This window comes from Hyalella azteca, unplaced genomic scaffold (genome assembly GCF_000764305.2).
Source record: "Hyalella azteca isolate HAZT.00-mixed unplaced genomic scaffold, Hazt_2.0.2 contig16884, whole genome shotgun sequence".
Taxonomy (NCBI): Eukaryota; Metazoa; Arthropoda; class Malacostraca; order Amphipoda; family Hyalellidae; genus Hyalella; species Hyalella azteca.
Window position 1 is genome coordinate 83,284 of NW_025946691.1, and position 24,452 is coordinate 107,735.

Sequence of the window (24,452 nt, forward strand, 5' to 3'; positions counted from 1 at the left end):
AGAAACTGCTTTGGGCGCGGATAAGTGACATTAAATTGCTTATAGGAAACTCAGAACATTCAATTAGTTTTAGCAGCAATGCCACATTGTTAAACAGATTACTCCCTGCCACTATGACCATATAAATAAGTGACATTAAATTGCTTATAGAAAACTCAGAACATTCTAGAAGTTTTAACAGCAATGCCACATTGTTAAACAGATTACTCCATGTAACTGTGACCATATAAATAAGTGACATTAAATTGCTTATAGGAAACTCAGAACATTCTATTAGTTTTAGCAGCAATGCCACATTGTTAAACAGATTACTCCATGCAACTATGACCATATATAAATAAGTGACATTAAATTGCTTATAGGAAACTCAGAACATTCTATTAGTTTTAGCAGCAATGCCACATTGTAAAACAGATTACTCCATGCAACTATGACCATATATGTAAATAAAATTAAATAAAATTAAATAAAATTAAATAAAATTAGATAAAATTAAATAAAATTAAATAAAATACAAGGGTTTGCGACACACGCCGGGAGAAGATCGAGCAACGACAGCCAGCACCGTTATACGGCGTCACTCAAGCTCACCAGACAATATTTACGACGCATAATAAACTTTTATTACTTGAACTCAAAAAATTTTTAGCATCCAGTGGGAATTTTTATGCAGCCAATGTAAAACACACTAGCAAAGAATTGCACAAATCTGTCGCCTCGCATACAACATTAAAATGATGGTCTCAAATACGAAACACTAAACTGTTGAGCCAGAAATGGAATTCAATTTTCCAAACAATTACGATCCGCCATTCCACTCACAAGGTAGTAGCCCATGTATAAAAACCATGGCGCAGTTAATCGAAAAATACTCGCTGCATAAATTAATAACTCGAAAATAATCATTAGATATAAACAGAATTGATGACAATTAAGGGACGCTTTTCACCAGGTAACGACATCGGTAAAATTATTAAAATTGCTTGATCCGAAACAGTCAAGCTCATCACTGCCCACTCAAACAATAAGGGCAGAATTATAGAAACGAAAATCAAATCCATCGTTTATTTTACTGATCGTTCATGTGGTAAAAAGATAAAAAAAAAAGTCTCCAATTGAAGCTCTTTCCGGAACTGAAATTTCTGATTAGCGAGCCTAATTTGCAACATTAATATTAAACATAACAACACTCTAGCACTATTGGTTTTTTCAGTGGTGATTCAGAATTCAATGGTGATTCATAATTCAGTGGTGAATTATTTGGTGATTCAGAAGTCAACCTTCCATTTCTAATTCAGTCTCCCTTCAGAAGCATGAACAATTCGCCATGCTCAGGACAAAGTCTGTATGCTATACAGCTCAAGTTTACAGGGTAGCGAGACACGTCGATTGAAGATGTAGACAGCACGGATGAGTTGCAGAATGAAGTTACTCCGCCTGGCGACGACGAACCCTTGCATCGCAACAAGCCGACAGCATGTGTCTCAACGGCTAAGCGACGAATGACAGAATTCTCTAGCACTTCAACTGTATTGTTATATTAGAATTTAACCTCTTCAGTAACAATATATTTCATACGGTAAATTATGAGGTTGAGCGATAAAATGCAAAGCAAAAACTGACACTTAACCAGGGCTAAGCGACGAATGACAGAATTTTCTAGCACTTCAACGGTATTGTTATATTAAAATTTAACCGCTTTAGTAATAATATATTTCATACAGTCAATTGAGGTTGGGCGATAGAATGTATAGCAAAAACTGACACTTAACCAATGATTTGTCATCCGCAATCGGAACGCATCATGTTTTAGCCAAGGTACTCGTAAAACCAGCAGGTATTTCTCACATATGGTCCACGATATACATACGTAGATACCCTACACGATGGATGAATAAAGTCTAAAAGCTGGAATTCTATGGAGAAAACATGAAATAATTCCATGAAAATTTCCGTAAAAGACTCCATCACCGAATGCATTACCAGCTAACACGCTTGAATGGATCTACTCAAGCAACGTCTGGCTTTTGTAGCACATTTCTGCCGCGAGGCGTACACCGCGTCTTCTATGAGGCGACCAAAGACTAAGCGCCGTATCACATAGACCTAATTTTCCTTTTGACCTCACACTGAAGCGCTAGCTACGGAGGCGCAAGATAAAGAGTGCTTCCATATGATGCTCCGCGCGAGCATAAATAGGGACTATACCCATATGTTGTTCCAAGTGAACATAAATAGACAGTGCTTCCATATGTTGCTCCACGTGAGCCTAGACAGTGCTTCCAAATGATGCTCCACGTGAGCATAAATAGACAGTGCTTCCATATGTCGCTCCACGTGAGCATAAATAGACAGTGCTTCCATATGTCGCTCCACGTGAGCATAAATAGACAGTGCTTCCATATGTTGGAGAAGCAATCTTAGTCCTCCGCAAAAATTCTCCGTTTAGTTTCAATTGAGATTTCATTATGTTGTCAAGGCTACGGTGCAACATTTTACACTAAATCTTATGTTTTCATTAGAGCCATCACTGATGTAAGAGCGAAATTCACCGAAATTTCTGAGGTATTTTCAATATGTATCATCACTACAACAGATAAATATCAACTTGATGCTGTTGAGAATTTTTTGTACAAGACTACAGGTAATCCATGAGTATCAATTACACAAATAATTACAAATTTGCAAATTTATGAGACAGTCAATCAAAAGGATAACGTCAAAAATATTTCTCAAAAATTTGGGTAAGCATAAATCAAACGAAACTGACCAATCTATAATAAAAAATGTTAAAGTTCTTATGATACACTGTAGATAACGACATTTATGAACTTAGCAATATATACGATGACGAACAAAATACGAAGGGACATTTGTAAGAAATACTTCTCACGGCCATAGGACAAACATAACTAAACGACGAAAAAGTAATCTTGCATGATATATTGCATATCTTGCATGATATATTGCTGTATTTTGCACAACTAAAGATTTAATCGGTTAACCTCGAAAAGTTAATCGGATAACAAATAAGGTTTCGTATTTTCTTTGAAACGGCAAAATTGAATTCGCCGAGAGGCTGGTGGCTGAACTGGCTGGTCGACTATACTTTAATTTCAACTAAAATCGTTCGATAATCGCAGGAGTGTCACATTTTCTTCCAGAAGATTACATTTTCTTAACAGGGAATTTTCTCTCACTGAATGCTGCAAGGCAATTACCGATAATGCGACACAAGCGACCGGACTGCGCATTGAAGCCTGGCAATGGTCAGGGTCGTGATTAAAGAGTTTTTAATGTCAATTTAAAACGAGCTAATTAAGAGGATCTTTAACGAAGGCAACATTGAAGGTCACACGTCAAGTTATAATAGTTTCCCTGACGGCTCTCATTAGTGAACATATAATTTCACTTGCACTTTTGCTAGCGATTCCGGTCGCCAAACTGAAAGATTTAAAAGAGGGCCAGTTTTCAGTAAAAATTTTACGTCCCGCGTTCGGTTTTAATCAAGAGTTTACAAAAAGTCTAATGATCCTCGAGGAGAATCGAGACTTCCAAGTCATTGGACAATGAAACCAGGAAGCATTTCCCCAGTAATGTTCGTGCGAGTAAAATAAAAGAAAGGATCACAGTCAATAGACATGATGGGAGTAGTTTTTCAGATTTGCCGTTCACTCAAGCCGAGGATGAATTACGTGAATGAAAGTAGACTTAAATAATATGCGTTTAAAATTACTTATTAAAGACAACGCTTCTAAAGAATCCAGTGTCTCCGGTGTTACATATGCACAATGAATTTCAAATTTTATTTTCAAATATTGAAGAAAATTAATTTTTAAATTTTTGTTTTCATGCGGAAGAGAAAATAAAGTTTCAAAATTATTTATTCTGTCAATTTATTCATGCATTGTGCTTGACGTTACGAAAGTGTGCATTATTTTAGATCGATAGGATAGGTAGAAGTGTGTTAAATATTGATTATAAGATTTGTAGCAGATAAAATTATTTTTTCAATTTTTTGAATATTAAAAAAATTATTTAAAAAATTTTTTAATTATTTATTCTGACAATTGATTCAAGCATTGTCTCCAACTTAACACAAGTGTGCAAAATTCCATATCGATAGGAAAAATAGAAGTGTGTTAAATTACGATTCCAAGATTTGTAGCAGACAGACAAACAAACAACAAGAAGTGGAGTTAAAGAGGAGTGTTGTAAAATACGCCACTGGCAGTAGAAACATTCCTCAATTTTTTTACCTGGTACAATTAATCGGTCAATGAAATTATTTTCTAATATAAATGATGCAATCCGAGACTTCAAGTACTGACTTGAATCAAATACTGGCATTAAGTTAACATCGCATTGCAATTATAATGTAAAAGAATAAATTGATAAAAAATGGCATTTATTTCATCAAAGAATAAGAAAAAAGGCCAATTATAATACTATATCAAGTTCATCTAATACCAGAAACTACAATCCCATTGATGCAAGAGAAAATTGGCAAACGGCAGCGCCAACACAAAAAAAAAACTGGTGTGAATTTTTTCCTCACATTTTCTTCGCATCAAACGATCAATTATAAAAATAAATCACATTGCCAAGAAGCTCGCCGGAAAAAAAAAACGGAAAATTCCATCAGAACAGACGGAATTAATTAAGACACATGCAAAATTCTCACGTAAAAGATCAGGCGCAAAACGGAAATTCTAGTGCACAAGATGTCGAATATAACGAATTGAGATACAACAAACTCGATAGTAACGCTTACACGAGGCGCATACAGGGACCGAGCGCTCGCGATCAATATCATACAATTCAAAACCCTGATTTTTGAGTGATATAGCGAACAGGGATTCTTGTTTAAATTGTCGCCCGGCGAATTTCATGGAATTAGCAGCCATGTATCGTTGCTAGACAGAGCTCACTCACAATACATAGATACGATTTATCCACGAGTTATTATGTCCGCATTATTAAGCAAGCCTGCAATTATAATTCACCGGAATGACTTGGCGAGGTCACTGCGCTAGATGCATCTCACTCACGATGCATAAATATGATTAAACCTACAAGTTGCTGCTGCCTCACCCACCATAACCAAGTTTAGAGTCACCACTTATCACGTTACTGCTGCTACTTATACACACGAAGTAGCGGCGGCAGCAGCGCCGCGGCCCTAATGGTTAGTTCTACTTTAGGCTGACCCTCGGTGAGACGACGAAACCCTCACCCGCCCTCACTTCCTTCCCTCAGCACGCGCACTTCAGACGCGTGCACCTTATGCCTAATTTGATCTCATTCAGACATGCACTCTTCTTCCTTTCCAAGGCTCGGTTCCTGAGTGTTGTGGTAAATTAGGTCATTCAAAAGTCCTACTTTGAATTGTCCAAAAGTAAGTGCCTCTTGTTCACACCAAGGAGCTTTCCAGGCGTTTTGAAACTCGCATGCGTCAATTTGAATAGTTTCTACTCGGGAATAGACCTGATGTAAAATGTTAAACGTGACGCGGGTACGTGCGATTCACGGCATGGTTTGTAAATTCCATTATTCTATTCAAAAAACGAGCAAATGGCACGCCAGCGACTTGGTTTGATTTCAAGGATTCCAAAATTACCATAACATCTAAATTTTAATAGATTTTATAGGTAATATTATGCAGTTTACAACGTAAAAATATATGTTCATACATTTTCGCATAGGAACATGAACTGACCTTGAAATTGCACGAGCGAATGTTTATATGCAAAAAATAATGATGTTTTGTATAATAAACTTTATAGAAGATACACTGACTATTTTCATTACGGTACTAAGAACTCCCTTGATGGCTTCATTAAATAAATTACATTTAATTCAAGCGTTATTTTACACGCTTCTCTTTATGAACTCGTCTTCTCGCCTGCATTTGCAGTTAGTGTTTATACGCCGTCGATGTCTATCATTTGGTTAATTAACTTAATTCTCGACATCACTTAACCTCATCCCGAAATTATAGTTAGATAAGGAAAATATTTCATACCATTTTAAGCTGCTTGCGTACTCAACTGTTTTTACAAATCTTTCCTCCAGAAATGTATTCGAAAAATCGTCGCAAATTCAGGAATCCACCTTCACAATCTGTGTTCAAACATCTGCATGCGTGCAATAACGAACCGTGGTGCCTGAAAGTGAGCATAAATGCGCTGAACAATCTGCAGACTAAGTGGTAAAACACTTCACATGGGACGTACTGAAGTTTGTTTTGCACACACTATACAAGACTTGGAGGCAGAAGCGCAAGCTGCACCACCTTTGCCATTAGTTAGCGTCAGACTGCAGAATGTGTTTCGCAGAGAGCTCTCGCAATAGCCCTATAAAGCCAGTCGTATACTACACAACATGCTTGTCTCATTATTATAAAGGATTATTGTCGCTTTTGTAAAGCCGCTGTGCCAACTCGGACTTGAAACAGCGTGCGGCATTTCTTCAAATGATACAATGAGCATGCAAATGAGAGCAAATTATGACTCACGCACGTTAAATTTTGCGATGTCAACTCCAAACTTTTCGTGGGCGTCATTTTTTTAGGGAAATAAAATTCAAACATTTATAGGTGCAAAATCAGAGTGTTTCTCATGGCAATAATACAGACACGAGTTGTAAGGACATTATAGTTTTCCAATACCATATCATATTTTACATTGCAGAAAAGATAAGCATCGTCTGAAATATTTCAAATAATGAAGACAGAATGGAAAAAAACTATAAATATAATTTTAAATTCAAATTAAAATCCCCCAAAAAATTCAAGAATAATTAGGCACCGAACCTAACCTATAGGAGTCACAGCATATTCATGATTGACGATATTGTGAACTAGCTAGGGAACTATAACGATGAACAAAGAATTAAAGAAAACGAACATATAGAAAGCAATAGCTTTGCAGTGCAGCTGAAGCAGTGGGAATAACAATATAACATCGACACCGTAGAGAACAAGCAGTTGAGCAGCATGACTGGAACGCAACTCCTGTCGGAGCATCAGTTGCAAAGGTCAAACCATTACAAAAGACAGGCACGTCTGTTGTCCTTGCATGCGGGTGTGGACGAGACGACGGCTTTTAAAGCGTTTACTGGGGTGAAGTTTACAGCTCCCCTTATACCAGTTAAAGGGGAACTCGAGCATATCAGCGAGCGTTCCACCAGCGCCCGCCCAATTCGTGCATGCATTTTTCCTAGCTAAAGGGGCAGTGCAGTCATGGTAGCACGGATACACAGCGTTGAGTAATTTTTTCGAGTCAGAAATGGAAAGCGTATCTGGCCAAGAACTCCATTTTAGGTCCGAGCCAAAACAGTTCACTTCGACTAAATTCAGTTTTGAATTCGTGTTGAACGTTGATGGTTTTATATGATTCAAATTCATCAACAGCCTTAGATGACGTTTGAAATGGATTTACTTAGAGCGCATTGGATAAAATTATAGCGAACATACCATATTGCGTAATATAAAATTGCACATCGAAAGCGAACATCCCGCACATGGAACTTCAAAGAAGCATAGCAGAACAAAGCAGAAGAAATGCTTATTCCTTCCCAAGAAATATTTGTAAGAGCGAAAGCTTCCCAAAAGATGATCGTCTGCTCAGCGCTCGCGCTTTCCACTCAAAGCTTTAAGTTAAACAAATAAGTTACGGTGAGTTAAAGCCTCCTGTGAGGGCACTGCAGCGACAGCAACTTATATCAGCCACAACTGCGGTGCGTCTGTTGCGAACTCAACAGGAGAAACTTTTCCAATGGTAACGTTTATTCCCATTGGAAAATTTTTCAAAATCAGAAACGGTCGTCTGGCATTTATTTATCAGCACTGCCTACACAGTCTAATATTTGCATGATACTGCATCTCACAAACATGCATTTGAGTATACATGAACCCACACAAACCATGAAATACTTCGACAAAATATGATACACTCGAAAATTTCGTGATCGGTTTAAAATGAATACATTTTTGGAGAATTCATTTTCCTGGCATGGCGAGCTGATGGAACAATCGCCAGTGGACTCGCACAGCAAATGCCCTGATGCCCCGGGGAAAAATACCCATCCCACGTGCCCCCAAAAATACCACCTTTGTGCCCGATAAAATATCCCCCAACCCTTCATTCGTAGCGTGCTCTTACAAGTCATGTAGGAAATGAGAATGAGGTTGAAAAACTGTTTTTATTTTATATAAGACTAAATTCCCCAAAAGCTTCGAAGTTTAGTAGTTTTTTTTTCAAGTAGAAGGTTATTATAATTGTTTTTGAATTTTTGAGATTATTCAAATAAATAACTCTAAATGAGAAACATACACTGCAAAACTAATGCGCTACAAATTTCAAATGCTTTGGCAGGCGCAGCGAATTCTATACCTAGCTTCTAGACGCACAAAACTTGTCGCAAATTGTTGTTTGTCAACACTAAACATATCAAATGCCGAAATATTCAGAACATCGCTAGGATCCTTCATTTCCGACCTCGCCGCTGCAGGCGCCGCTTTCCTAAAGCACGATAAAGAACAAATAGAAAGGCAGTTTTGTGGCGTTCATCCGCAGCGATAAGAGGCTTCAATTTTCAATGCACGGCGAGCCAAGGCATGCGGCGAAGACGCTTCACTGAGCCAATATGCAGTTAACATGTCTATTGTGGAGTCCATCATGCAAGTTGTGAGAGGCACTGCGATGACACTGCACCAACGGGTCTGCTTCAGTCAACTTTAGTGCAAAAGTCCATTCCAGCATCTGATATGCGTGAGTAAAAAATGGTTATCCCATGAAAGCTAAAGTTGAAGCAAAGCGAAGTCCGCTGAAAGCGAGCGCTGCTGTATACATTATTGCGATATTGCGTGCTCAGAATACTGCTAGATATGTTGAAGTCGTGCAGTTAAAAGATATTTGAGCGTGTGCTTTAGAAATATGACCGTACTTGATACTGGGGAAATAGGTTCACCATTTTTGCATGGCTATAAAACTTTCTAAAAAAATTAAGAATGATCACTGTGTAACAATTATTAAATATCAATGCAACAATTATAACAATATGTGAATTAGTTATTAAACGTAAAAAAATTCAATGCGAACTAAAAAAAAGTCATTTATTCGTCGTATATTAATCATGGTATATATAACAATCACAATCGGTACCAGAAAAATTCACTCTTAGAACAAGTGTATCACAAGGGCTTTCTACCTGGCAAGACTTCAAATAATATTTGAACAGAAATCCAAAGGAAGCTCGGCAAAACTGGTGGATGAGAACAGAAGTAACAATTTTGAAGACTCGATGGGCTGAAAACTTCCTCCCTCTGCAGAATTCAAGCGTGTAATGACGCAAACAGAACTTCAAAGAACAAAATATTGCCGTCGTAGTGGCAAATTCTGGAGTCGAACGCGCGGTCATTGTCAAAAATATGCTTCTTCACTGTTAGAAAAAACGGTGAAAAAACGGTCCCACAGGCGTTCTAGTGGCCGGTGGCCCCGTGAAAATAAACTGTTTCGCCGTTTTTATCAGATGTTTTACGGATTTCTAGTGTTAAATTAGAATAAAAACGGCGACACATTGTTTCTTTCACGTGCTGACCGGCCACTGAAACGCCGGTATAATACCGTTAACGGTAATTTTTCTAACAGTGTTGAAACGTGTTTCTTGAAACCCAAACACGACGATTCGTAGCGCTGTTGCAAAATGCAGTAACAACTGATATAAACCACCATCACGACAGAGAAATTATGCGCTGCAGCACAATTATCAATTACTTATGTATAGACTAAATAAGCAAATATTTTACAATCCTCGATCTCAGTAAAATATATATAATAAAACATAAGTGACTTTTGCCTCAAAAAAGTGGGATACGGTCAACATATAATTGCCAAAGTGGTTTCAGAACGAAATCGATACATAATACAATGATAAATATTTTTCAAAAACCTGAATGGTTTTGAAAATAAACTGCTTTAACTGTTTAAAAAACATGTTAAAAAACTAACATCATTTTCAAACGATACCCTCTCATCGAATCTCATTTTTCATAACGGCAACAGCCTTCAGTGTGGCACCAAGATCCGACATCACAGCGAGCGAAGAGACCGTGATAACGGCAACAGCCTTCAGTGTGGCACCAGATCCGACATCACAGCGAGCGAAGAGACCGTGCTAACGGCATCAACCTTCCGTGTGGCACCAGAACCGACATCACAGCGAGCGAAGAGACCGTGCTAACGGCAACAGCTCTCAGTGTGGCAACAAGATCCGACATATCACAGCGAGCGAAGAGACCGTGATAACGGCAACAGCTCTCAGTGTGGCAACAAGATCCGACATCACAGCGAGCGAAGAGACCGTGATAACGGCAACAGCCTTCAGTGTGGCACCAAGATCCGACATCATAGTGAGCGAAGAGACCGTGCTAACAGCACAGTGTGGCACCAGATCCGACATCACAGCAAGCGGAGAGACCGTGGTAACGGCAACAGCCTTCAGTGTGGCACCAACACCCACTCACTCATTACATATTTAACGAATGTTGATGCAAGAGACTAAGCTATTCCATAACATGCCATTAATAGTCTGCCACGAATGATACTTTATATCATATCTACTAAAAGCCACTGGAGTCTTTACTGATTAGAATGGGATTCATGAAAAAAACTGTCTTAAAATACCGAGCTTCTACTTCTAAATTAATACAACCGACGATATTCAGGCATCAGGGCTCACTAAGAGCTTTAAATTCAGAAACGTACCAATATCGATGAAGGTAAACGAGCCATTTCATTTTACTGGCAGTTCTCCAAGAGACGCCAAGAGTTCTACGCGAGCTTCAGAAGCCGACAATTGGGGGCACGCCAGCATTATTGATGACCATTTCTAATGGCGACTGGGACGCGGCGAAGACATCTTAACGACCCGAAGGACCGCCGGCTTTCGAGCAGCACGTTCAAAAATTCTCCGTTTCATGATTTGAAGTTGAAATTTCTCTTATTCAGCATAAATCAAATAGATCGGCTTCTGAATAGTAGAATACTTAACCAGTTCTTCAAGATAATAACTAAGAAGATGAGCACATCACTTACAAATTTAAACAAAAACATACACATTTAGACAAAACGGACGTCAAAATGCCGAGAAATACGGCAAAAAAACTTTCTGTCTATGCTGGCATTAGCAATGAAAGCAGCGGAAGAACTGAAAACGATCATTGTAGCGATGATGTAATTACTGATGAAAAGTAGGAAGAACTGAAAACGATCATTGTGGCGATAATGGAATTCCCGTTGTTGAGCCTGCAAGGCTGTTGGAAGGTAGGATGACGGGAGGAGGAGAGTTAGATGAAAGCCTGAATGATCTCCATCTAATAAGTTGTGAATTAAAGAGCATTCTAAGAAATTAACATTTAAAAGCGTCGGAATTCAATTCAAAAACATGCCGCGCACTGACATGTGCACAATAAACAGCATTTCAGTTAACTTCGTAGATAAAATTTCAAACAATCAACCAAACTTCTCAAGACACTGCGTAATGCTCAAGCAAAAACTGTTAATATGTGGTGTAATTAATATAATAATTATAATAAATTAGCAATGATAGTGAAGCTCATACAACATCTGCAGCGAAGTAGTGGCAGGACCGAAGGATACTGTGACTGCGTCACAGTATCCTAAAAAGATACTGATAAAGGAGTCGAGCGGCAGCCCTAAGTTGCGAACCAGAGGCACTTGGCTATCTGCTGACGCGGCCTCTTGCAAGAATTGTTTTCACTTCGGAGCAGGCGGGTGTCGATAGCTGCCCACGACCACAACACAACTCCTGACATTATCGCTGGGCTGCCAGAAGGCGTAAATGTCGCTCAAAATATACCACACCGTTACAAATATCGAATGTTAAAGTGCAACAGAACCGAAATGAATTTAGTTGCAATGGGGCGTTCGGGATGATAACTAGACTATATGTCGGAATTCAAGCTTAAAAATACACTTTACTGCAACACTAACTTCAAATTAGTAACCTAATTTATGATTTTAGATTGATAAAATACACCCTCTACTGTAGCTCTAATTAATTCGCTGCCTTTCGTCTCAATCTTCCGTCAACTGTAGAATTTGAGCGCCACAGGATATAGCAGACTTCTACCAATTATTGTCGACTTTCATTCAACAAACCGCAAACGGTTTATGAAAGTAACTGAACATAAAATATTCAGAAAAAAAATAAAATCATAAGAAATTTGTCGCTATTTCTAAGAAAATATTCACAGATGAAGAAGTGGTTTCTCAGCAAAGAGACGGACACCACACTGTCACCCCAGTCGCAAGCCATAAACAAGGACAATTATTAATTTATACGCTTAGCCTATTTTTGAACATGTAAATTTCAGTAATTAGAAATGAACATCAGCACCTAAATAAGAGCGTTTGCAGTGATGTTGATAGTGATAAGAAATCATAACAGTATCAACTAGATAAAAAAAAACACATCAATATTCTAAGAACGACACGATAATTCCATAGCGAAAACGCGTGCAAAGTTAACAAATTTCGAAAATAATTATGAAACAACCAGCTTGATCTTATCAAGCATCAGACGCGAGGGAATTCAGTCCGAACGTTTCAATTTCAATTGTTTAAAAGGAAATAGAGTATCTAGATAACTTCAGCTCACGGAGCGTTGGCGCGACGGTTTAATGAAATGCGTCAGGATAATAGCTACGTAATTTATAGGAGGTGAGAGGGGACGTGCGAGAGGGAACGTTGTAAAGGGGACGTTAGAAGGGAGACGTTATTATAGAGAGGACGTTAGATGGGACGTTGAGAGAAAGCATTGATAAGGGGGCGTTAGAAAGGGGAGGTTACAGAGAGGTATTCGAGATAAATATGTTAGATTCAGAGGTTAAAAAATTTGTTACAAATTTGATATTTATTTGTTAGAGACGTTACTAGTTCGAAACCTCAAGGATTGATTCTTGAATAGTAAATGCACAACAATTAAATACTTCAAACCCTGCATTAATTGTGACGTTGGTTACATTACCCTCAACAATTCACTTCAATGAGCAGCCGCTATTATTGAAATATGATTGCGAAATCACATAGCGTGACACTATCTGCAAGTATATTTGAAACATAAAACGAGTTGTCAGTTTCGAAATTATGCTTAAATGAGGAATCCGTTTGATACTCAAGGTACCTAAACCTAAATGATATGAACTCAGTAAATTATCTTAGCGTACAATGAATTAAAAAATATAACGCAGTACTCACTGCAGTGAGTTACAGAGCGCATTTTCTCGTCGACGAAAACTTGAAGTCACGGACGGACAGACGGACATGGCGAGCACAATAGTGCATTTTTCCATAAATGAGAAAATGCGCTAAAAATCCGTGTTCTAATTTAGCAATAAATATTCTTTGAATAGCGCAGTATCAAAAGAAAGTTAATCAACGTAATTAATTCCCACCAAACAGAGAAGTAAAATCCTTCGACAATTTTTTGCTCCAAGCAACAAGATGAATAGTTTAATAAAACCTGAAGATGACACAGACGAGGACTAACATGGAGTATGTTTACACATTCCTCGTGATGAGATAAAAGTAAGTGCCCTTGAGGAAGTCTTTGGAGAACTGAGCTTGTTTATAGCTCCGGGCTCGCAGGACCGGCAACAGAGCTCCGTCCTCGGGCTAGGCAAGCCAACTAATCTCGCAATGTTTGTTTCTGCCGAGGATACGAGGATGAAGCCTTTGATTTGAATGCGAGAAAGTAGCGCAATTTAGCGTAAAAATTGTCAAGAATATAATTAAAAAGAAATTAATTTAAAAATTAGATAAAAATTGTCATGTAGAAATATAGATAATTTACAAAAAAGCAAGAAATTAAAGTTTAAAATTTTTACACCTGATTTTTTTATTAGCAATTCACGGAAATATTTTCACTTTATGTAAGATGGAACAGTCGTTTCCGATCCGAGCTCAATCATATCACAGACCGGCAGTAAATGAATTCCTGTTCAAACTTTATCACCGGATTTTATTACTGTGACTATTTTTCACGACAGCTCATTCGCAAAAAATGTAGGGTACTGTGGCAAGAATATTGTTTCGTCAAATAAAGAGAAAAGGCGCTATAATTAATATGAAAAATATATCTCACGAGAGACTATATTTAAAACAAGTTTTTACGTTTACAAAGTTATAATTTTTTCCTATTCAAATCAAATATTGTTTTCAAGGGGTCCAACAGACGCTTATATTGTTTTCAAGGGGTCCAACAGACGCTTTTTAACTACGCTTACAACTATCCGTTTATAAGCTGCGCTTAATTCATGTGATATTCAGCCTGAACATCAAATCCAACAGACATCAGCTGATATTCAATTAGTATATTAGTATCACTCATATGATAACCAGATTCCTACTTCAAGTACCACTAATGAGATTCCCTGGTTTACTATCAGCGTAAACTAACAATCATAGTAAGAGTCCAGGGTCTATACGTTCAAAAAAAATAAGAGATCGTAAGTTCATCACCAATCATTGACGGCCTTTCAAGCAAAACCCACCAATCATAGACAAGAAAATAGAGCGTAAGTACTAACGTTCACTTAGCGAGCTTTGAAAGTATCCACCAATCATAGACAAGAAAATAGAGCGTAAGTACTTACGTTAACTTAGCGAGTTTTGAAAGTATGGCAGGAAGATTCGGTCCCGGGACAACTTGGTATTCGGTGTAGGCGGCTAGAGCACTCGGCGCCATCTTTTTGCCAGAATCCAAAATAAGAACGACACCGGAAAACAACGTCGCTGAAAACACGCCGGAATAAACCAGCTCCAAAAAGAAGACACGACTCTAATTTGTTCGATGACAGGAAGAAACATTAGATGAAAAAAGCGGCCTTGGCGCTCCAAGGATAAATTCTCCTCTTGTGGAGGCAAAGTGCCAAAATTAGAGATTGCGCTCGACTCCTGCTGAATTTTAGTCCGATTTGAGACGTGAAAGGGAAACGTAAGACGTAATTACGACTTGGTGAAATATGACGAGACAAACACACAAGAAGTAAAAGACGATATTTTTAGTCGGTTATAACGATTAAGAATTTCTGCTTTGCGCTGTAAGTTCACTGCAAATGACAGGTTATTTACGTTACCTATGACGGGTTTGGGTAAAACGTTAAATGATGGGTTAGGTTACCCAAAAAATGTTAGGTTACCTATGACGAAGCTACGACTCCAATTTAAGCAAAAAGCGAGTCAACCTATAAATATTATTCTCGTCCAGTTGGTGTCGATGTTGGAAATTTGAACTCGGTGATTGTTTCTTTGTGGTTACAAGAAAGTTTTACCTACGAAAGGGAAAGTTTAACGTTGAAGTGCGAAAATCACCGACGACTCGCAAACAAAATAAAGCAGGCGTGCACTGAAAAAGTCATCAGAATGGTTAATTGACGGAAAAATCGTCAAAGCAGGTAATCAACACATTTGTAGGTCCATAAGGATTTCACAACATTTTCAACAGAAATGAAGCGAGCAAAATTCCAATTCAACTCTCATTTCAACGACATCCACAAACAACTAAACGGCTTCGAATAATACGCGAGAATAAACTCGACCATTGGAAAAATTGCCACTTTACCAAACGGGACAAAAAGTCGTTTTCATGTTACGGTAGATGGCTCTTAATTGGGCATCTCATGCACACTCCGAACCAAGAAGATGTTTGCAATTCAATTTCGTCCACACAATTGTGCCGAGCGCTGCCCATTCAAGTCCAACTCGACGCTTGATATTGCAAGCAAGACGCACCTTCCAGTCCACAATTCCAGAGCAGCCCATGGCAAATCTGACTTCGTCCAGCGCTGCAAGTAAGAGGCACAATTCAGTCCACAATTTTGCTGAAAGCGAAGCATTCTGCTGCGTCTTTTTTCAGTGATTAACACTTCAGTGATTAAAACTAAAAAATGCCCATTTTTAATTATATCGCTGCTCTGAATGGAGTAATTTTTCGAATAGAATTTGCTGCCTAGCTCAAAACACTGGGCAGTAGATCACTAACTGGCGGTAAACATCCTCGTATATTTTATTATACTCATTGGCTGACTAGGGATGCAAAATAATGACATTCCGGGAATTTTTCACGGGTGCAAGATTTATTTCAGTATTGAGGATGAACTCCTCCCCCTAAACATTGATCCGACGTAGGCATAAATATTTGGCATTCACCAAATATTATGTGACGACATAGATTAATTTTGTTACTTAAGGCACGATAGTTCAGACAATGTAATGACAAGAATTTTATTCCATGCAAGCAGGGTTGGCAATGATTAAATCAAAATGATTAAATCATGTGATTAAATCACATGATTTTTTTATAAAAAATCATGATTTTTTTTATTTTTTTGATTTTTTTGATTTTTTCATATAATAAAATATATTGAGTGGCAGTCTTTAATTTATATTGAGGTATTATTATTCATGGTTTAGTATAAATGTACTATAAATGACAAATTGGTATATAAACTTGTTGCCTTTAGTGTGTATTAGGTTCCAATAAATTGAATGTTTTTGGTACAGAGGCATCAAGNTTTTATGATGTGCAGCGAAAAAGAGAAAAAGAAGGATTCTATGTATATTCTAGATTCTACGAACTGACGATGGGGCTGGACTCCGAAACGTTTTCTATAAAGATATTAATTTTTGTGGACTATTCTTTGCTTTTAAATTTTTAGTCAACTTGCGATTTAAGCAAATAAAAGAAGGAGAATTAGAAAAACGCAGCGATAATAAAATCCAATGGAAATTATGAGACATACAATTTCTAAATAATTATACGACATTTAAGTACAGATTTCGGTTAGCAAACTTTTCATCTAAGTGTAGAATTAACGTAAATGTAACCTCGAAATGGTGTAAACAACCACAAAATCTGGAGACCGAAAACGTTATCACCCGAACTCCTCTTGCTGTACTAAGCCAGAGTAGCAATTCAGTCGGATTTTATGCTGCCTCATTAGCGTGAATTTTCCATAAAAGACCGAGATTCTTTCTGTGGCCAATCAGCGATCAATAGGTGTAGTATACCGCAGCCTTATAGGCAGTAAAAGTTCGCAGTAACCTGCCAGATGATCAATAAGACGGAGGTGCATCGCGTATAGGCCTGCAGGCCGAGGCATGTAGAGCATGACCTCGAGTGTGCAGTTCTGCATGTGCACCGAACACACACGTCTTCATCAGCCTTTAAATACTAAAGATAAATCGCGTGGTAGGGAGAAATTATTGGTAATACCAATAAGTTTAACAGAAATGCGCAATTCTTACATTAATTAAGCACTAATAATTTAACGAGTGGCTGGCATACATGATAGGTAAAACCAATAGGTTTAACAGAGCTTGCAATTCGTACATTAATGAGGAATTTTTCACTTCGGAATTTTTTCGTAATATATAATGTTATTATCTCCCTAGCAACATGTTATTATTATGTTATCATTACTCTTTCATGCTTGATAGGCAAGCATGATATGTTGTGAAAATAAATGGTTCAACAAAGCTTGCCATCAATAAAGTAATTAGTTAATAATGGTGCAGCGGCTTGGAACAGGTAGTAGGTAGTCCTGCACATGTATGAGAACTCTCTAATAACACAAGCCTCTCAACCCGTCTATGAATAAATACTGTAAAAAAATCTATTTCTTAGAATACATGTCGAATAAGCAACATGGATGAATACTGTGAAACATATGGAAAAAATATAACTCGGTACTCACTGCAGCGAGTGACAGAGAGCGCATTTTCTCGTCGACGAAAACGTGGTCACGGACAGACAGACGGACGGACAGACAGACATGACGAGCACAATAGCGCCTTTTTTCCATAACTGAGAAAATGCGCTAAAAAGACCCATAAATGTGGGCGAGTCTACGGATTTGACACGATGTATCTCAATTACCTACCTGCGAATATTCTACCAACATCACTTGAAAGATTACTATTTTCGAGGCAAGTATTTCAGACAAGCAGAGACAAGAAGGAAACAGAAAAATAGTAATTATTTTAATAACCATTAAATTTTCTACAAAATGAACTATTGAACTTTCATTCTACATAACTTATTGTTACGACTATAAAATTATTAGTTGCTCATGTGAATACAAAAGATACAGCAAAAGTATCTAGCGCAGGACAGTGATATTCAATAATTCAAGATTAAATAATAAAATACAGCAATTGTGTGAGTTTGTTTGTCTTGTGATTTACCAGCCAAAAACAAAGTCATTGTTACAAGTTATGAATCACACTATCATGTATAGTGATAAAAAAATGAATGAAATTAAACGTGGTGTTCGTGTTTATTTGTTCGCTGTTTTATTTATTCAGATAAAATGCCCAATATTAAAGACTTGTTACTCAGCGCGCACGTACTAGCGTGCTACACTTCCGACAGATTCTCTTCGCTAGAATTTTTTCGTAACCAGGCTCTATCTCGCAAATAAAATTCCTTTCCAAGTGAACGCAGCCTAAATCTTATAATAAAAAACGCAAGGAAACATCAATAGCTTGGAAATGATGGCAAATTTCTTCAGGCAAACTCGGCGCAATTCTCGGCCGCGGAAGTCAGTAGGGACGGTCGATGGTATATATAAGGGAGGTGTTATTGCAAGCGCCTTGGAGATACGCGGTGAACTGCGTGCGCCAAAAACTTCACTTACATAATTTGAAATACGTACGATTGAAATGTTGTGTGGGGATACAAGATGAAAACATGTAGCTTGAGAGAATCGTGTTACATGTTGGGTGACGTAATCAATAATCATGTTAGATGATGGAAGCATGTTGGGTATGTAATCATGTTACATGACGTAAGCATGTTGGATGATGTAATCATGTTACATGACGAATGCTAGTGCATGCTGGAGGCATGAAGAATGTTTGAAACACCATGGAGAGGATTCTTCATATAAACATGATGCAGGCATGAGCTAGCGGAAATATACATATACGGTAAACTTAAGTAAACATAAGAGCGCCACAAACGCTCGTTGTAAGCGGTCCATCAGACTCGAAGGTCCAAGTAAAGCAAGGTTACGAGTCGATACTCGCGGTCGCTGACGCTTCCGGACGATTGCTTACATTAATTTCTTCCTTTAATTTATTAATTAATTAACTGTCCATATCAACGTTCATTATTAATTTCTTCCTTACTATATAAATTAATTAACTGTCCATATCAACGTTCATTATTAATTTCTTCCTTAGTATATAAATTAATTAGCTGTTCATATCAACGTTCATTATTAATTTCTTCCTTAGTATATAAATTAATTAGCAGTTCATATCAACGTTCATTATTAACGCGACAAGCGGCTTATGGAAGCAAGACGTGCGTAAAGCGAATGCGGAGCCTCAATCCTAGCTCCGTCTACCTATATTTAAAATAACAGTAAGCAATGATATACGGAGATAAAGTCCGTATTTGAGCATCCGTAAGTATATAGATAGCTCCCAATAGATGGATATTTCTATTAGGCTGTTGAGCAGACGAGATCAAATTTGAAGTATTCTTCATTAACAGACTCTTGTTAAGTCAAAACACCAATGAAGCAATTCATTCTAAATTTGAAATTCCAACCAATAATTTTAAATGTTTTTAGTCCATCAGGTTCCGATCTAACGCCATCCAAAGTTTCGTGTATTCATAAAATTGTTTATTTTTATCTGTAACCGAGCAAACGGTACGTTTCTTTTATGTGCATGGTCGCTACGACGAGTTATTCGAAATCTGTTGCCTTCCCAAAAAGGTCCACCGAACACTTTACCAGAAACTAATTTTAACAAAATCTAAATCAATTAAATTGAATGCAATTCTTGTAATAAATTAAAACTAAATTTATTCTAATTATCGTAAACACGAGGCTGGTTATTCCTCGTTTAAAAAAGAAGTGAAACCTCTCAGTAGCTAAAGGCAGGTAATTAGGAGACAACTATATAGTTTTAGTGCAGATGGACTGTAAATCTCATCATTTAACAGTTTAAAATTCCTCCCTGATACATAGAGCAGGCAGAAATATTAGATTTTAATAAAAGTTTAAAAAAATTTCTGCTAGAATTTCATCACCTTAAAATTTCATGCAAATCTGAAACCTCATTGTGTTAATGCAACGTTATTAAATTTATTAAGTTTTAGTTGATACTGAATAACCATTTTTCTTTTTGTTTTAAGAGAACACTCATTCGGGAATATTTGAGATTTATACAGTCATTTTACACTTTTATTTCTACAATAACTATGTAATTTCTACATCTTAAACCTGGATTAATAAAGCAGTAATATTAACCTGAAAAAACCGTCATGAATCAGCATGCCAAGTCAAAATGAAAAAACGGCTATAATAGTCACTACATAACAGTTTCACGATCTCCATGCATTTTTTAGGGCGTAACCCGACAGAAATACGACAATATGCCAACGAAACTCGCACAGTTGCACATTCTGTGCAACCTAACTTTGGCTCGCATTCTGTTATGCAAAAGTTTGCATAATTTGCTCACTTCAGACTCGGGGAATATGAAGTTATTGCAATTAGGATAAGTGAGCGACTCGCTCGGTGATTCGGACTTGGGGAATTTCATGACGCTCCTAAAATACCTTTTTAAAACTTGGATAAAATTAACACTATTCTAGATTGTGCGCTTAAACAAAACATTAGATGATAGAGAACATTAGTAAAAAGTTCGGTAATTCCTTCCCGAAAATAAGGAATAATGTTAATGAAGCAATGCATATTATTAATGAAAAAAATGGAAAACCGATAACAAATTAGGCATCAGAATTGCGAAAACAGTTTCTTAAGTGGAGAAAGATGAAAAATATTTTTGATTTATAAATCTATAGGAATAATTTGGGCCAATTAAGTCAAACCTCTCATGCATTTAAAATCAGGAGAGTTTGGCTAATTATACCTACCATATATTCTAAAAACATCTATAAGAAGTCCCAGCCACATGCAGCAAGAGGCAAGCCCACCTTACAAAAATAAAAGAATATTCAATAGTATTCCATAATAATTTTGAACTCAAACCCGTCCTGAAACTCTCAGCAGATCATAAATTCTATTCAACCAAAATCATGACCCAGCCGCAGAATTTTTAGGAAATGGTCCTTAAGGCACACACATAAAAATATTCGGAAGAAAAGTCCAAAGAAAAACCTGGTAAAAGGAGCCCGATCGTGCAAACAAATGGCACGTAACGAAAGTCAAATTACGATGGCCCCGAGCAAACAAGTCCCAGGCTGTGGACTCAAGAGACTTACAGCGGCCAACGACAAAAAACTGAAGACACTAGACCGGCAAAGAAACGCCTGATCGCGGAACAGGAAGGGGTATTGAGAGGTCTGTAAATATGACCCAAAACCACAGGTATTATTATATAAAATATAATACGTAACTCGGGAATATTTTTTAATTGATGAAAGAAAACTAAATCAGTAAATATTTATTGGTTACGATTCCCCTATACGATTAGAAATCGAGATTTCTAATCTTCAATTGTTGTAGTGTTTCTACGATAAAATTTTAACACAAACCCCGTAGTTAATAAACAAACGTTGATTAAAGGGATATATTAAAAATTCTATTTTACTCAACACAATAGAGGTATTGGAGAAATATTATGAATTAATTAGCATACCTCGCCGTGAGTGAAAGGCTACTCACAATTAACGATATCCACTTAATTCAAGAGTTAATTTAACGAATTTTTTTTACAGAAAATCTTTACGGAAGAATTTTAGCGAAATTATCGTCTTCAAAATGATTCATGATTTCCGTTACATTTTTTACGGCTAGTGTTAATATTCAACCAGACACTAATTAAGCAGATTACCATTCTTGATTCCCTAACTGGTCTGATATTTGCATTAAATATGCAAACAAATTGATGCAGAGACTAATAAATAATCTGACTATATTAATAATCTAGATACATACCTTATCTGTCGTAGCTTTTGCTTGTTGCTGTCGACTGCCCTGGAAAAAGAGGAAAATACATTTAAAGTACGCATTAAATTATTATTATTAATAGAGTTATGTTATTAAACAAATAAAATAGGCTTAAAAATCATTCCAGGGTGTTTAGCCAAGTATGTGCATGTAGTGTTGTTGCAAACCATCGAAATCGCGAACATAAAAAATTTATCTTCAGCCCCTTGTATCGTTACAAAAAAACTTTCATCACGCGAAAAACATTCGATAACCAACACCGCAAGTAATCGCTTGACGATTCAGCCTAATTGGTTGTTAATGGTTTGGTTCTTCTTCTTCTCTTAAGTAATGACTACATTTTTCAGATTGAGGTGAACAGTTCCAGTTTTGTAAATTCTTTGTTGTTATGGGGCATCTTAAGCAACGCAATCATCAAGATTTGATAAAACTTGTGTTAAATTCTGTTTTCCTATATTTTTATGACAAATGTTCAGAATAAACTAATCTGCAAGCGCTTGCCACACAATCAATTATGACCGACTTAGCCGTGTCNTGCGACAAAGCCTTAGCAGCATGAGTGGTTCGTTCGCCATTAACTAAGTGATACAGAATAACACAATCGATGATGAGTGCAATTGGCATATATGTAAATTCTCTGGGTGTGTTACAGTAACAAATTCTCTTCACTGCAAACAGAATTTCAGAGCTGGATTCTGAAGAATAATTGCAATATGGTAAGCTGGCTGTTTGACCAGCCGTTTGAGCCTCAAGGGAAAATCAAACTTGATAAACCGATAACAGTCCGGCACTTGAAAAAAGATCATTGACCAAAATGCGATAATTTCTAAACGTGCGATCATTTCAGAATAAGAGAACATTTCAGAACATGAGATCATCGCTCAATGCGCGATCTTCAGACCGGTTAAATGTCATTGCAGAACAAGCTAACATCATCGTAGAACATGGGATCATCGCTAAACTCAACATTAACGCAGAAATTTAGAACATCACAGAACTTGTAATCATTGAGTGAATCGCTTATATTAACGCCTCTCTTTCATCACTCGGCCCGATCGCTTCGCTGCAGGTCTCTAAAATGGCTGGCGTTTGCTTACTTTATAAGGCCAGCGTATGATAGTTAGAGGCCAGAGCCTAATGCAAAGTAAACTTTTTTGAGGGAGCTCCAATTTGCATATTGTAATTGAAACAGAGCAAAAGCTCGATGGATGTTTCCCGAATCCAAAAAGATTCAAGCCCCGACGCACGACCGATCTCAGGTGCATAGACTATATCTCCCGGAGGCAGTGAATGCAAAGGATTATTCAGAGCAATCATTTCTATAAGAGACGTAAAGACGAAGCAATTTATCCCGTTCGATATCCAAAATGGATGGCTTGTATTATCCAATTCGAGACACGGTTAAATCAAATATGGCCTAAGAGCATATGGACTTCATCAAATTTAGAAAACTCGCTATATAATTTAGGATTTTTTATTAACCACAAATTAGACTGGGCAAATGCATGTTTAAATCGATAGTACAGAAATACATGCTGTCACTTTCACGGATATAACTGATGTTTTTTTTTTTAATTTAGGGCATAAAATTTTTTTAAATAATCCTGACCTTCAGACCCGAAAATTTTGATTTGCTTTCTAAGCAATCTGACGTTTAACACAATTCACCAATACATTTGCGGAGTCATTAATTGACTAGAATGCCGCATGAAATAAAACAACTAATAAAAAAATAGATATAAATAACTGAAATAAATCTACATAGACTTGAAATGCGAATCTAATTAATTATAATTTTTGGTCGCAATGATATACGAATGGCCAAAAATCGACGGAAATATAGTATGTGATTAAACAAGTGAAAACGTCAAATAATGAAGGAATGTTTCTCATTCTCTCTGATTTATATTAATTTGTTGCATAAATTCTGGACCTGTCGCTGGTACTGCTCGCTAATACATGCCGAGGCGGAGAAACTGTATTTCTTGAGGGTTTTTAGAGCAAATCCTTGATAAATCTAGAGTAAAGCAAATCCCTGATAAAATTTTTAGAGCAAATCCCTGATAAATCCTCCTCGCTAAGAGCCAGTCGGTCTCCGCTCAATCAACTTACGGCAGCCGTCAAGGATTCTTTGGCGGGACTTCGCTGGAGATGGTTTTCCAATAGACTCTTCGCGTGGGTATCCTTCGTGGATATTTAGGCACTAATCATTCCTAGAGTCCTTGAAGAAATACATACAATACTTAGATTGTATGTATGTATCTCAGAGATACATATATACATACAAGACTTTACACATACAAGAGACTAATAGAGATACAATGTATCTCTATTGGAGTCCTTGAAGAAATACATACAATAATTAGATTGTATGTATGTATCTCAGAGATACATACATACATACCAGACTCTACACATACATGAAGAGACTCTACAC

General features: G+C 37.2%; 1 protein-coding gene across 1 annotated transcript in view; it reads right to left on the reverse strand.

The window, feature by feature from the left end:
• LOC108682553 (protein turtle) overlaps positions 1-24,452 on the reverse strand; it is a gene marked incomplete in the record, with an annotated part of 95,069 nt that overhangs the window by 39,068 nt on the left and 31,549 nt on the right. The window contains 1 exon segment of the mRNA XM_047885079.1: positions 22,004-22,042.